This window comes from Leopardus geoffroyi, chromosome E2 (assembly GCF_018350155.1).
Source record: "Leopardus geoffroyi isolate Oge1 chromosome E2, O.geoffroyi_Oge1_pat1.0, whole genome shotgun sequence".
NCBI lineage: Eukaryota > Metazoa > Chordata > Mammalia > Carnivora > Felidae > Leopardus > Leopardus geoffroyi.
In genome coordinates this window covers 36034534-36051435 of record NC_059335.1, presented here as the reverse complement: position 1 = coordinate 36051435, position 16902 = coordinate 36034534, and the positions used below count along the sequence as shown (strand labels likewise).

At 37.2% G+C, this 16902-nt stretch overlaps 1 long non-coding RNA gene across 1 annotated transcript; it reads left to right on the top strand.

Moving 5' to 3' along the window:
- The first annotated feature begins 2116 nt into the window (after positions 1–2116).
- LOC123578414 lies at positions 2117–15407 on the top strand. Its single transcript, XR_006702379.1, has 2 exons — positions 2117–2241; positions 15258–15407. It is a non-coding gene; the product is annotated as an uncharacterized LOC123578414 (long non-coding RNA).
- Positions 15408–16902: the final 1495 nt, after the last annotated feature.

The window sequence follows — 16902 nt, the reverse complement described above, 5'->3', positions numbered from 1 at the left end:
AATAGGCACAAGGTAATTGCTGGGTTCCCAAGAGCAGTAAAGGAGGGAAGTTCCCATTGCACAAGTATTTATCAACTCTCTGTGTGCATCGTAGACATCCCATTGGCTACAGGTCACATAACCCACATAAATTGGGGTGGGGGGAACAATGAAATGTGAAAAGATTAGAAACCAACACTATAGCCTCCCTACACTTTTGTTTCTCAATAAATCCTATAACTAATAATTAAATCTTCTTTTCTCCAGATACCCCCTTGTCTGCCAACATGAGAACCTTCTTTTCTTTATCAATAATAAATACAACTATGACTGTGTTCATTAATACTTTACAATGATTTACTCTTGAGAGCAAGTAGTGGTGGGGGAGGGGGCAGAGAGGAGAGGAAACAAGAGTTTGAGGCAGCTTGCTAAATACATTATGCATTTCCTACTAAGCCATTCTCCAGGAACAGAGAGAACTCACTTTACAAGATCTTAAAATACAGTCGTTTGTACTATCAAAGCAAAAATACGTCCCTTACTTGAAATATGTTGATTCCCTCCTCCCCTTCTACTTGCCCTAGCCTCTTTCCTTAACCTCTGATTAAATACATTTGTGACAATGAAATGTGCACCTCCAGCAGCGGCTTCTCAGTCACGAACTGAACGAGGACAACTTTTTTGGTAAAACTGATTAAAAATAAAAGTGTGTTATTTTGACAAGTTCCCTCCCTTTCCCCCACACACCCTAAATCCTTTTCATTATCCAGCTCTCCTTTCCCAAGAAATTACAGGGGGTATTTGCAGCCTTAAGTCTCTTAAGCCAACTTCAACTGACCATGTCAGCCTGTGTTCACAAGCTTATTTCAGAGAAGCCCCCGAAACATAGGAAGGATGTGTTTACTAGAATGTGGCTCCCTGGGGATGAGCCAGGCACATCTGTAATTCTAAGGAGAGTGTAATGAGGAAAAACTGGTGGCATCCTGAATGGCTCACAGCTGTTCTGGAAGCAGATAAATAAGATGCTCGACAGGAGATCCCTAATTGGAGCCAGTTTTTCTTAAGTGGATACACAATATGGTGCAAGATTGGGTGTTGGAATGCTGATAGTGTTGTTCACATGTAACTTAGTTTGTCTTGTAAACAGTTACCATTTCAAACGGTATTGCCTTCTTTTTTCAAAAAGGGAAAAAATGTTCACTTTGTCTTTTTTTTTTCACACTAATTAAAGGCAAGCTAGCATTGTTTTCCCTAGCGTTTTCTCCCACAAAACCCTCCTTAGTTTGTAGACTCTCTTTCTTTCCTTTATTCTTTCCTTCTCTTCTTTCTCTTTTCCTTTCCTTCTCTTCCGTGCCTCCTTCCCTTCCTTTTTTCCTACCTCCTTTTTCTCTCTTTTTCCTCCTCTTCTGTCTTCTCCTCTCCACTTTCTTCCCTCCTCCTTTCCTTCTTTCAGTTCTTCCTATCTTTAGAGGTACCAGTTCTTCTGTGCTGGAATCAAAAACAATGAATTAATTATTCCCTTTCAGACCCTGACCACCCAACCCTAATGCTGGGATGTGCTTGCTTCAAGATGGTAGCCTTGTGGTCCTTTTGAGAAAATGTCTGTAATATTTCACTGTTTGTCTGAGAAATGGATAAATAGCTTATAACAAGATGATAAGAGATTTCATAGACACAAAACTTTTTTAATATATTCCTCCTAACATTGTGTTGTTTCCAAAGCAACTGGAAATAGTTCTCCTTTTTTGGATGATCTGCCTCCTTTGCATTGGGGTAGGAGAAGCCACTGCTGTCATAAGGGACTTGACCTGCCTTGGACCCTAATATTAGCACCATTGTCCTGCAGAGAACTATGAGAACACTAGCTTAGAGACTATTTATCTCTAAAAAGAACAATTACATAACCAATACACAAGATAAAACTCACTTTCCTCATGCCTCCTGATGTTTGAGGTATGTGTGAGGAGGGAGAAAATATCCAGAACTTTTTCAACAGGGGGCACGCCTCCCTTCCACGAATGGGGCCTTTTACTAGTTCTCATTAGGTAAAATAAGAAATCCCTCCCAACATAGGACATTTTTGCTTTTAGAAATATTAATTGCCACTGCAATATTTTTTATTTTTCCCTACAGGACAGTATATATCCATTCTATTCAGAGCATTTCAACCCCTCACTCCTGGATGAGATACAGTCTAAATCCCATCATTGAAACTACATGTGACAAGCAAAGCTTCAACCACCTAGGCCATATTTTTCTCTGGTAAATAGAATGTACTAGAATGGTGATATTTTCATAGCTTCCTGGTCTCCCTGTGCCCTGAGTTTGGAAAGGTAGTGGGGATTCCATTCTTCTATTCCTTGAGTTGTGTATAGAATGTGGAGGCAGAATTAGTTTCTGTGAGCAAATGTAACTCTTAAACTGAATGGGGATTTATGACAAGGAAAAATGGCATCCTTATGGCACTGACATCTTTTCCAGGTTCCCATGTGAATTATTATATGGGAAGGTAGAGTAAAATAAAACTAACTTCAAAGCAGCAATAAAGTCCACAGTGTTCACTCATTCATCAATTGCCAAGCATCATTGGAGTCCAAGCACTGCTAAATGCTAAAGATTGCGATGAGGAAAATACCACCTTGCCTTAAAAGTTCCACAATTAGAGCCTGGAAACTAGGGTCAGAGGAAGAAAGAAAATGCCATTGGGTGCAGTTAGACAACCTTAATGGTCACTCTCAAAGTAGCTCCTTGTGATTTGGGAGACAAATTCTTTTGTGGGCAGCCATAAATTTTATGCAGGAAGTGCCTGCAACCTCTGTTCATGATACCTCAAGCCCAGGGAACACATTAGACAGCGTTAAACATTTTAAATATTTATCCAAACTGATGATGATTTCTCTCACATGGATTGGTTCAATGAGAAAATATTTATACTCCTATAAGATCTTGACAGAAGGAAAGACAGAGTCCTGGATCCTGATAAGATGTTGATTATGGCATGATATTTTAGAAAAGATCCGATTTCCAAGGATGGTTGTGGGTTGAAGGGTACAAGCTCTAGCACTGGATTAGCTACAGCCAATCACCAACGTGCTGATACATAGAAATCCAGACAGGTTTAAGAAAAGTATTTCTGATAAAAAATAAAATTAGGGGGCGCCTGGGTGGCTCAGTCGGTTAAGCGTCCGACTTCGGCTCAGGTCATGATCTCGCGGCCCGTGAGTTCGAGCCCCGCGTCAGGCTCTGTGCTGACTGCTCAGAGCCTGGAGCCTGTTTCAGATGCTGTGTCTCCCTCTCTCTCTGACCCTCCCCCGTTCATGCTCTGGCTCTCTCTGTCTCAAAACTAAATAAACGTTAAAAAAATTAAAAAAAAAAATTAGAATAATGTCAGTCAAGGGATGAAAGGATAGCCAGTAAGGCAGAATTTGTGAAATTCTTTTCCTCTATCAGTCATTAGCCATAAATATAATACTCACTTCCCCTTTCTCTGGAGGCCAGAGTATAGAAAGAGATTTTTCTTGACACATCCTTCTCAACTGAAAAAAAAAAAAAAAGGCAAAATTTAAAAGAGCTCACTGACAGATCATTTTCAATGAAAATGTTGCTTTGTCTCTAAAATGAGAAAAATCAAATTCTAGATTGCTAACCTCACAAAGGGTGAGGCTCAAATAAAATTGTCTCCTAATATATATTTGGTGGTGACCATACATCAGCGGAACAACTTTGTTTAATACTGTCAATGGATCTGTGATACATACATTATTATGACTCCCGTATACAAATGAGGAAACTGAAGCTAACAGAGAATACATAGCATGCATAAAGTTAACACCTAATAAGTGGCAAAACAGATATTAGAATTCTATGTTTTATGAAGTTGCATGAATTGGCTACATGAGGGCCACAATCTGCCTTTAATAAAACAATAAAGTGAATGTTGGCTCCACTTTAATTTTAACATTCTCTGATGAGTTAAAATTAAAACAAGAACACAAGGACATTTATTATTAATTACACCTTCATTCATTTTTCATTTGGGTAGACATAATCAAAAGCTAAGTGGTGACTTCCTTGTGCACTCATTTTTATAGGGTGTTTATAACTCTTTTAATAATGCAAATATTTATTATGGGCATCCCTGGAGAATCAAAGGTGCTCGATGAAGGGATTTCTAAATATCACGATCCACTGCCGAGTAAAAACACCAGGATGCTTCTACTGTGTGAAGGGTCAGAGCCACAGGGTCTGTCAGAAGGGTCACTCAGCACAAAAACAAGGCAGAAGGTTATCCAGTTTCTGGAATAAAGTAGCAGCAGGTATCATCTTCACCAACAGAGAGGAAGCTTGAGGAGAAGTTCAGGGTAAGCAAAACTACATCACAGGCCAGAAATGGCACCAAAGACAATTATTACACAATGGACTTGAATACTATACAGAATCAACTTTCTAAGTATTACTTTCCATACAAATTAATTCAATTCAGCTTTAATAAATATATGGGGATTTACCATATATAAACATGATTCTAAGTCCTGGAGACTTCTTAAAATAATGACTTTTGTCCTCCTGCAAAAATCTTAGTCTAGTGCTATAAGTAGGCAAAGTAGATGGCTCAGTCAGTTTAAAGAGCCCAGGGTGGCTCAGTGGGTTAAGCATCTGACTCTTGATTTTGACTCAGGTCATGATTCCAGGGTCATGGGATCGAACCCCACATCAGGATCCATGCTGAAACATGGAGCCTGCTTAAGAGTCTGTCTCTCTCTCTCCCCCTCTCCCTCTGTCCCTGCCCCACTCACTTGTGTGTGTGCACATGCATTCTCTCTCTCTAAAAATATAATAAATAAATAATAAAAATGAAAAAGAAGTAGGCAAAGTTCAACTCACTGAAGGACTTGCCTTCTCTGCTAAAGATTTGAGACTTCATTTTTATAGAAATGTTAGTTAAGCCACTGAAAGTCCATTTTCTTAAGAAAAGCATGTAATTCTCTGGTAGAAAATATAAAATGGAGTGTGGTAGGCTACATATCTGGAATCCCCTTAGGAGATTATGGCAATGGTCTAAGCAAAACCTCATGAGGATAGCATTGTAGCAGCAGCTACAGGGATGCAGTCAACACAATGGATTTGAGATATTTTTGAGGTTAAAATGAGCTAGAATTCAGGAATTATTGATGTGAGATATAAAATAGAAAGATTTAGACTGACTGTAACTTTTCTGTCTCATGCGTCTGGGAAGATGATAATAGAAAAAATTGGAGACAGGAAATAGAGAAGAAATGATAAATTATTGGTTATTGAGAAAGGTGTTGAGCTCCATGTTGGACATGAGTCTGATGTGCCCTTGGGCATCCTCAAAAAGATATTGTGCAGATATTTGAATATAACATAGTATCTCTGAATATTAGGTATAGCAAGTTACAACTTGTTCCCAACATCCATTCTTTTAATATATTTTATGAGTAATTGCTCTAACATATGAGCCTTATTAGCAGAAAACTCACATCCTAACTTTTGAGTTTCCTCTACTTTTTGAAGCCTCTGAGAAATTTGGGAACTTAGTCCAAAGGAGATCAGTCACAATTCCACATGCCAAGCAAAAAACATGGTTGGGTCATTGCACTTCATTTCTCATGACTGCATGATATCTCTGGTCCCTCTTGGCCCAAGAGATGATGTTTTTCCATTGCCAGAAAAAGGTCTCTGAACAAGCCTGCAAGGAAAAATGCTTCCTCTTCTCCAAAGCTAAACTTCTCAAAGGCTGATGCAAGCTGGGACTTCCAAGTAAAGATATTCAATGCATTCTAACATTATCAACTTACTTCTCTCCAACCCCAGTTGTGCCAGGTAGCTCATTACCAAAGAAATTATCACATTAGTTTCATATTGAGTCAAAACTGCCCTTTTTCAGGACCTCCAGGTCATTCCGCTATTCCAAGTGATCCAATCTATATATCCCATGTTCTCCTGAGCAACTTCTCTCTTTCCTTGACAATAATTTTAGTTGAAGCTATTCTGGTTAACAGAGAAACAATAGCCTGCTATGAAGTACAGAAAAAAAGAAGATAGGCTTTCAATCTTTTTCTTCCCAAAAGTCAGCAGGACTGCTTCACAGCTTTGCCTAGCTGGACTCACAGAGGGTAACATCCATGATCAAGCCAAAAAAGTTCCAGATCCAACTATAATTCCATGGGAAGTGCTCCTAATATTATTTTTTATCACTAAGAGAGAGCAGATTGACCCCTAACTGGAAAATACTATATACATAAGCTTCTGCAATTGACAAAGATATTGTTTCAAGACTTTTTCCCTTTGACAATAGACAAGACAGTGGAGAGTTCTATACAAGTGGCTCCTGAATACTTCTTTATTCTCTTGTTTTCTGCCAATGGACCTGCTGGCTGAGGAAAACTGTGGTTTCCTAATGAATGGGCCTGAATAGAATACTCATCCCTTCTGTTCCTTTGTAGCTCAAACTCCATACTAATTGAACATATATGAACATATATATTGAACAACTAGAGGAACAAGGGCTATCACTTCATAAGCAGCTCTAATGTTCTCATCACTGCCCTCAGCAACCCACACTGTTGACTAAAAGCTTCTGAGAGGTGTGTTTGTGCATAAGCAAAAGCTGGCTACATTAAGAAGGGGCTACATTGTCTTTCTGAAAACTACCTGAATCTTGACAACTAAGGCAGCTCCATTCTATTTTTCAGGAAAACATCCTCATGGTACAGACAATAGAGAGAGCAATTCTGCATAGAAAAGAGGAAAATGGACTTGTGAAATGCAGAACATGTCTTCTTAGCAGGAGCTTTGGATTCTCCAACTACAGAGACAGAACACTGCAAAAAAAAAAATTCTAAAAGAAGGGGTTGTATACGATGCATATTGATGTTTGAGATTTAAAACTTGATACCCTTTATTTCAGCAAATACTCCATAAATCTCCTAGGCAAATCATTTCCAGTTCCTGGATCTTCTTAATTGACAGTTAGCTCTTCTGTGAAGCCATGTTTGCAAGTGTGGGCCATCTGACAGTGTGCACCTTCCATTCAAGGAAAGTCTTCTGTGTCTACTCTAATCTGTCTTCAACAAAGCAACAAATTCCTATTTAAAACTATTTAGCTAAATACTCCAGAGATCAAATATAATTTCCTGCAGTTGCTCTCACACTGTCATAACTCTAATTACGGCACTGTTGGGAATACTCGCTTTCTTAAAAAATGTAAAATGCAACATAAAAATTTATGAAGCAAATTATTGCAGGTATAACTGTTCAAGGGTGTAGTGGTCTCTTTGTAACTCCGTTTCCTCGACCAGTGCCCTTTTACACTTCGTTTTATAGTCAATATGATGCCTCATTGAAAAAAGAATATTAAAAATAATTTATTAAGATTAAGTTGCTTCTTTAGAAGGCACGATTTTATCTTTTTCATTTTATAAGAATCCCATTTTAATTTGCTTCCTATGTCATCTCTAGTATGAGATTAAGGATTTAATGGAGTAAGGATTGAAGGCTGATATCGATAAGATGAATAATTTTATATTTGAAGGATTGGTTTGTTTGATATAGGAGAAAATTTCAATGGCCAATTATCCCTGGACTCCATTTAGTACAAAGTGCTGGCCAAATAGTAATTCCCATCCATCACTTACCAGCGTGAATTAGAAAACGCATCCCTGTGATTACTATTGATATATTAAAGGTATCAGATAGAAATACTGTTTTCCATTCCACAAAAGCAGAACAGATGCTTTTCCTAACAAAGCTAATTTTTAAAAAATATTAATACCTCAAAACACAGCTCTCTGAGTATACATAACCATGTTGGCCATGTATTCAGTCAACCCTACTTATTAATCATGCCATGCCTTATCTATTGTCTGCTACTCTCTGAGGACAGTTGGTATGCTCAGTCATGCCATGCTTTGTTTGAGATCCTTTATGGTTACATTCAAACAGCAAAATTAGAACAGGCTTTAGTGCTTAAAATAAAAATTAGTGAGATTTTATTTCAGACTTTATTAAAAATGATTAACAAAATTATCAGAAAGAATGTTGACAAAAATGAAGGCAGAGTGACTACTATGCTCACACAAAGTCATACGCATTTTTTGACTTGACATATGCTAAAAGCGTGTGAATAATTTGAGGCCATTTCTAAAGTGACCTAGAATCAGAGACAGTGAGGCAACCTAATCTAGAGGGATATAAACAGATGGCCCCTAAATCCCAAGGAGAGCAAATGCTGTGTCTAAGTTTATGCAGAAAATGAATGATAAAACTGGCCTGGAACTCAGATAAAGAATATTTCATGTGAAAGCCTTTCCCAACTCTAGAATTCTCTGCTTTTGTGTTAATGCAGATTGAGTGTTATCACAGGGAAAAATAGTTGAATAAAGAAGGTAAATTAGTCATGCACATTAGTAGGAATTATTTAATATACATTTGTGATTCAATAAATACACAGAGAGACAAACTGAGAGAAACAGAAACACAGAGAGAGAGAGACAGAGACAAAGAGATACAGAGACAGAGAGACAGGCAGTCAGCCCCTACTTTTGAGGAAGCTTGTTATCTAGTGGGACATAAAACAATAACACATGAATTATAATGCAATGAGGGGAGAATTTAGGCTGTTACAAAAACACATCAACTAATCCCTTATCCAGACAAGGGTGGATCTTAAGAGAAGCTGATATCTAAGCTAAAACTTAAAGGATGAATTAGAATTAACCAGAAAGAAAAGAAGGAGGAAAGAGTGTTTCATATGCATTCAAAACTCTGGGAAAACCCAGGAATATCTTTGCTAGAGCATGGCATTGTGGATGGATCAGGGAGTAAGAACAAGAAAGAAGAGACAAGAGAAGAAAGCATTAGATTATGCAGGAACAAGCAAACCACGTTTAATACTTTGGACATTATTCTGAAAGTAATGGTGAGCCATTCAAAAGTTAGGGTAGAGCAGAGCATTATCATATATGATTTTCCAAAGAATTTTCTTGTTGGATTGGAGGGAAAGGCAAGTCTTAAAAGACACAAAGATGAGTTTGAAGGCTAATGAAGACATAAAGGCAAGAATGGTGGTCTAGAAGAATCATGTCACTTTGGATAAGCAAAATGAATTTGAAAAAATATATAGGAAATAGAATACACAAAACTCATTGATGTGCAGGGTAAGGAGTTAAGGATGAAGTCCAAGTTTCTTGACCATACAAATGGAAGATGACTGGACAATCCATTGAGAAAGGCATGTCTGGAGGAAGAGCTCTTTTCTGGAACAACTGATATGCTCAATAATGACATGTTTTGTTTGAGGTCATTTGTGCATCCCAGGAGCTACATATCCAGAGGGCACAGCTGGAGGTATACATGTGGAACTCATTACAGAGATCTGGGTAAGAAATGATGATTCAGAAATAACCAACCTAGAAACAGTAATAGTAATTAAAAGCAAAGTCAGTAGTCAAGAACACCCAGAGAAAGTGCAGATCCTAGAAAAACAGCATAAAGCAGCCAGTTTCGCTTATTCAGAAAGCTGACTTATTAAAAAAAAAAGGGGGGGGATGTTCCTTACAGAAGAGATTCTCTACAGATCAAATTCAAAAAACAAAACTTTTAGTTCAATTTGTGTATTGGTCTAATTAGTGAGGGTTAGTCTTGAAAAATCTCTTTTGGGGGGAGGAGAAGGAGGTTAAAAATAATGCAGAATACTGGGCTCTAATTTGACTCTTGGATTTAATGCATGTGACAACTTGTCGAAGTTAAATAGCCTTCTGGGGCTTAGTTTCCTCCTGCATCAAAGAGAAAAATAACCACTAACTCAGAAAATGGCTATAAAGATTAAGTTTTGTTGGAATTGGCAGAGCCAGAATCACTTCACATAGAACCTGGCACATGATAGGAGTTGAATCAATGTTCGTTATCATTCTTTTCATTGGTTTATCCAGATGGGCCAAGTGAAATAATAAAACCTGTACACTTTATCTAATTATTTTATATATGTAAATAAAAATAAGTTTTAAAGTGAGATTCAAACTCATTTGTTGAATCAGTTTCCACATATTTGAAGAATATTTGCTTTTTACTCCAGCTCTGAAAGAAACAATTGTCTACTTATATTCAGGGTCAACTTGGTTTCATGAGCCATAATAGAGCCAGTGTTTGCAGTTCATTGAGTTAGCTACTGAGTAAGCCAAATCACCCACTAAAATGCCATGGTCTGGTTATTTAAATTATACAGATTTAATCAACTTAAAAAAATGAAATACAATTGCATTCTGGATTATAGAATTGAATTTGGCATTTTACATTTTGATTGTTTTGCTACAGGTTTGAGATTGGTATTAACAACGAAGGAACATATCTGCTATTCAATTTATAATACTGAAAAATGAAAACGGGTTATTTTGTGTGGTCCAGTTTATGCACAGTAAATTCAGGATTTTAATTACAAGGTTTTAAAATAGGAATAACTCAAGTTAAAGGTTCATTGCTTCTCAGTGATCCAAGTCCTGGGTTTGAGGAAGTCATTTCCACAAAGGATACTAGATCAGTGATTCTCAAATCTCTCTGTTAATAGAGCAACTGGAAATTATGATGCTTTGCAGAACACCAGAAATAATAAAATGTTAAACTTAAAAATAATTAAATACATTTCCTTATTTAAACTGATACCACCTTATATTAGCAGGAGATAATATACACTTGGTTAAGGTCACAGGGTCTAAAATCAGACTGCATTTAAAAATTTTTTTCTAGTGTTTATTTTTGAGAGAGAGAGAGAGAGAGAGAGAGAGAGAGAGAGAGACAGAGTATGAGCATGGGAGGGATAGAGAGAGAGGGAGACACAGAATCCAAAGAGGCTCCAGGCTCTGAGCTATCCGCACAAAACCTGACGAGAGGCTCCAACTCACTAACAGAGAGTTCAGGACCTGAGCCAAAGTGGGATGCTTAACTGCTTAACCCACAGAGCCACGCAGGTACCCCGAGACTGCATTTTATAAACAGGAGCACTGAGACACAGATAAAATAGGCTCCGTGCCCAAATTATACAGTTACAAAGTGGCAAACCCAAAATTCAAGCCCAGGTAATATTAATAGCAACTCCATCAAAAAGTGTTTGTAAGACTTTGTAAGTCATGGGAAGTGTTTGGTGCAGTGCCTGCTATTGACATTTATTGACCCTTTACTAACATGGGCAAGACACTGTACGATATTTAAAAAAAAAAAAATAATAACGGAGGAAAAGATAAAAGTGAGGAAATTCCATTTAATATATAATTGTCATCCTGAAGTTTGGGGAAAGTTCTCTTTTATTTAATGACAAAATAATATTACTGCTATATTCTCACATGGTTACTAGCATACCAGCATAGGAAATACAGGCTGCCTGATTGAAAAAGTGAATTCCTTTTTTTTTTTTAATGTTTATTTCTTTTTCAGAGAGAGAAAGAGAAAGAGCGTGTGTGAGTGGGGGAGGGGCAGAGAGAGAGAGAGGGACAGGATTGGAAGCTGGGCTGTGGCAGCAGTGAAGCAGGATACCCACGCAGGGCTCGAACCCAGGAACTTGATGATATGACCTGGGCTGAAGTTGGACGCTCAACCAATGCTCAACCACCCGGTGCCCCTGAGAGAGTAAACTCTAAAGGGAAATTGCCTGGAATCTAAACATAACACTGACAGTTAACAGCTGTGTTACCTTAACAAATTACATACCCTCCCTGGCCTTCTGTTGTAAAATGGAGATAATTAAAATACTAATTTGGAGAGGATTAAGTGAGTTGATATGTTAAATGAGTGTACAATAGTTCCTGGAATTAGTAGAGACTCATTTAATGCCACTTGTTGCTATTATTACTCTTTCCAGAAGAGTCCTCATACAGAGCAGACTCAGTGTAAATTCAAAGATAAAGACTCCATAGCTGACCAAAACATAACATACATACATACATGGACATATAAATCAGGAAACTACTTTTCCACTGTGAATAATTCACATAATTTAAAAATCGGGCTACTTTTATGGTTTTAAATTAGAATATAAAGGAATATGCTAACAAACTTTTTTTTGTGTGCAGACTACAATGATATAGAAAAAAAAACCCTAAAAGGTACAAATGTTATTATAAAGAAAAAATGGAATTTCAAGTACATTCTAACCTGGAAAGGCACACACATACACACACACACACACACACACACAAACTCTGTGAGTTTTGCTCTCCCTTTCAGGATCTCTTTTCTCCTGATTTTTCACATCTGCTTTTTCCTCACCCTTCAAGTCTTGCCTGAATACCACCTTCTCAGGAAGAGCATCCTTGATCCCTGTTTAGAAAAAGCCTCCCTTTTTCATTCACAATAGCACGTCCATTCTGTTTATTTTCTCCATGACACCAACAATAGCTAATTATTCTATATGTTTGATTGCTTTTTTTGTTTTGTTTTGTTTTGTTTTTTAGCATCCCTACTAGAACAAAACTCATTTAGGAGTGGGATTTCTCTAAATTGAGTCATTGCTCATTCATCAGTTGCTTAATCCAGTATTTGGTACATATTGGCAACTAACAAATATTTGATGACTAAATTAATAAGGGAATATTACCTTTATATTCCCCTCATATTGGGTACTTTATCTGCAGAAAGATCCAATAATTTGGCCCTGAATTACAAATACCAGCTTTGGACATTTCTGCTGAGACTTCATGGACTTCTTTGGCCAGCCAGGAGCTCAGGAAGAAGAGTGAGGTGGGCGGGGCCTAAGAAAAGGGAGAGAGGAGGTCCCTGTGGTGAGAAAAGTAGCGTGGACACACAAGGGAGTTCAAACAGAAGTCTGCACGCACTGGAGTCATTAGAGCCACTATTAGCTCCTGTCTGATTGTGGAATAGACCCTTACATGTTCTGTCTCAGATTCCTCCATTTGACAGCCATAGAGGTCTTCCTGAGCAATCTCACCAAGTTTGCCTGCTCAGGGCGCTCTGCAATGGCTCCGCAAGACCTTCTGGATAAAGCACAAGCCTGTGGCAGAAACATCAGGAAGGGCCTTCTTCATCAGCTGCACAATTCTCTGGTCTTTTCCTTCACAGCTTCAGCAGGGACTCAGAACCAGTAGGATGGATGCATTAGGTGGAACATTTGCCATTCCAAGAACTTCCCACTCTCCCCCATTTATCTGTGGCTTTGCACATACCATTCTGCCTAGAATATTCATCCTTATCTTTCAAAATAAGCACCTCAGGTTCAGAATGGAATACCACAAGACATTTGTCCTTCGACGTGGCTTACAGATATACTTCCCCGTTTTTCATAGCTATCCTTTGGGTATGTATCAATGAGATGAAACACACACATGTACACAAAGACCCTTGTTAAAAAAGGAGCATTAGGCCTCTGAGGAAGTCTAAACATTCATAGTCAGAAATACAAACCACTGTCCTAGCTACAACATAATCTGTACTACTTCCTTGGTTATCAATTGAGACAGCAGATTACATTCTTATGTAGAGTGCTAATCACTTCCATATTTTTCAATATTATGCTCTCCAATTACGTCCTGAGGCTTCTCAGTGTTCTTTCCACTACATAGTCACCTATCCCTTGATGGCCATCCACTTGTCAAAATACACAAAAAATTGTCAGAAGCTTCAAAATTAGGATTGTTGCAGTCATCATCACTGTTCTTATTGTTTCTCAAATGAGTTAAAAGTTTGGTACAGGACATTCTCTATAGTTTCTGAAGATACAAAAAAGCACATTAAGGCTTCCCCTATGCATTCACATTTCAATATTCAATAACTGAGAAGCCAAATATAAGTCATTGTAACCCACATGAACCAGAAAAACTGGAGAGGGCAAAGGAGTATGTGAGAAGAAACGAATGCATGGAAACATATGTGACAGTATAAGTGTGCTTGTGTATGTGTACTTGTGTGTGTGTGGGGGGGGGGTATATGTGAGCTGTATTAATGTAAAAAACTAGACAAAATTGCATATGCAGACATATACGTTTAGGTCTGTATATATACGTATACAGCTATATGCATACATATATGTGTACACACACACACACACACAAATTGATTCCTCCTATTTGTAGGAGTTATGCTTTATAAAGCTTCCATAAACACTGAATTAGCAAAATACTGGACCATTGCTACTTGAGTAAACACAAGATTAAGTTCCTGTGAGCATCCGGTCATGTTTTCATCAACTGATTAATACATATACTTGTTTGATGTGTGTTTCTGCTTAAAGACACCTTATTTAATATGTACTGTTAATTTATCAACACTGAACACACAACCAACAGCTCTGCAAGTCATGCATGAATGAAGTTTATCTAACACATGTATTTTCTCTCTAAGACACATCCCAGCCTTCTTGCCCTTTGGCAACACTAGACAGCGCTTCAGTACTATGCTTAGGGGCCATCTTAAACTGCAAAATCATCAACAAAAGTTACAAAAATCAAGCACTGTAGCACTAAATAGATCACAGAAAGGTCTCGTTTACAGTATTAGAGCTGAAACAAGAAAGCAGACAGTATGGACTTGTTGAGCATCAGCTAGGAACGTGCAGTGCACATTGGGCAACTCAAATGTTTTTGCTGCTCACCACAGGTGCATGTCTACAAATGGCCACAAAAGCACGTCAAGTATTGATTTAGGGGTTACAAATATATTTTAGCGAATAGGTGAATGGACAAATACAAAATCTGTGAAGGAGGAATGATTGTCATGTGTGTATGTGTGTGTGTGTGTGTACAGAAAGACAATCTTCCATATGAATGACATCTGTAGGGTCAATGTTCATCTTGTATCTTACTTACTTAACACATAAAAGAACCTAGGAAGTATGATTAAAATAAAAGAAAGAACAGAAACCCTCACATCTTTCCCAGGTAATCAATTTAATCATGGTCCTTGAAATGGTGGCTAGAGGCTTATTTTAGAGAGATTAGGTTTCTATTACTTCTCCTTCTTTTCAAATGTATAACACTGCTTCTTCCTGAATGATAAAGATACACAGAATCATTGGTAAAATATGGAAAAACTCAAAAACTATAAAGTGCAAATCACCAGTTTTCCTATGATGAAAAAAAGATCATTAAAAATTTGCTGCATTTCTTCTGTTTTTCTTTTCATGCAATGCATATACAGGTGTGTAAACATTTTTAAAAATAAATTGGAATTATACTGTTTTCTATCCTTTTATTGTTTTTTTTAGTATTAATGCTATATCGACATCCCCCTCATCATTGTATTTCATCTTACAGATTCTTCCTGATCACGCTTTTCTGACGGACATACACATCTGAGACTGCACAGTTCACTCTAGAATTCAGCAAACTGCTTTAGCTGAATAAATGCATATGACGGCCTCTACTGGGGAGACTTAGAAGAAAAAAATACATATAAAGACTGTACTGCTAGACTTTTTTCTTTAATTTTTGTATTCCTTGAGAGATCCTCACTTAACTAAAGAAGAAGAAGAAGAAGAAGAAGAAGAAGAGCAGAAGGAAAAAAAGAATCATTTCCAAAGGTGTAAGAAAGCTTACCCTAAAATAGATTGCCTATATCATAACTGACCTTTGCATAAATGCATGCATTTCATAGCAATTCGGTTCAATCAAATTTCATAAGCAGACATACTCACACAATTTAAACAGCAGAATTAAAGTTTTAAAATGCACATTTTAGTAACTCTCCAAAAGCCAAAAAGTTCAATCTTCATGTTCAGTCTCTTAAGATATTGTTTTCCAATACAATGAAAGTTAATGGTGGACTTTTCTATCTTTGTGAATTACAAAAGGTATTCTAGGCTGGAAGAAAGGAGCAATTCCCCCTCTTTTGTTCTCCGGGCTGTGGCAGGATTATCTTACAACAGGCGATTACTAAACAAACTTAATCAACTACAAAAATATATAACGCTATCATAGCAAAATTCTCAGATAGGCTCAATTGATACTTAAAATTTCCAATTTTTCTTGTTTAATATTTTAATCTTTACCCTAACAAGAAGAAACTACATATTTTTAAAAAAGAAAGAAAACTGAGATAAGTATGAATAATTAAGTGAATTGAGTCCACTTCTTAAAATACCATTAGCACATACATAATTTGTTTATTATGTGAAAAGAATTAATTAACTCATAAGAAAGTGTTACAGAGGGAAAAGTTAACATGTCATATGCTGACATAGTCTAGATTCTTTGAATGCCTTTTCAACTGCCTGGTGGTCATTAGGAAAACGCTGAGATTAAGACAATTTTAGGCTGTTAATCCCAAAATATATCCAAAAAGTTAATTATTAAAAATTATTCACATATTGAAATGTACTAAATTAACATGGGAGTCATTTTTATTAAATATAAATTAAAAGAAATGTTATTTCTGGTACCCCCCCAACATGAAAAATAATACTATTACTGCATTTAAAAGTATTTAAAATCTTATTGCAAATGGCATTTGCCCAGATTTTAGCTCAATATAACTGGGTTCAAAACCAGACTGGAAAATCCCAATTCAACAAGCCACAAAAGGTACTGATTTCCTTTGTTGCTAGAAGCCTTCTTGCTCCTCTCAAAACACTCTTTTGCCATCAATGGCTCTTAAAAACTTTTAACAAAAGTTATTCTACCCAATCAGTGCAAGCATTTGCTCTTCATCTGGGATATCCCTGTATAAAGGATAGTTTAGACCCACACTGTCTTTCAAACAACAAACCACAGGCACACTCCCCTAGATTCTAAGTCATTGTCAGTGGTACTACCACTGAGTGTTGTTTTTACTCTCAAAGGAAGAGGCAATAAAGTATATGCCTTTACTCCCACTAATCATAATATTTAACATTTATCAGGTTCTTATCCAATCTGGAGCCTTTCCCAAGAAGTTGACACATTTTATCTCATTCCATGCTCA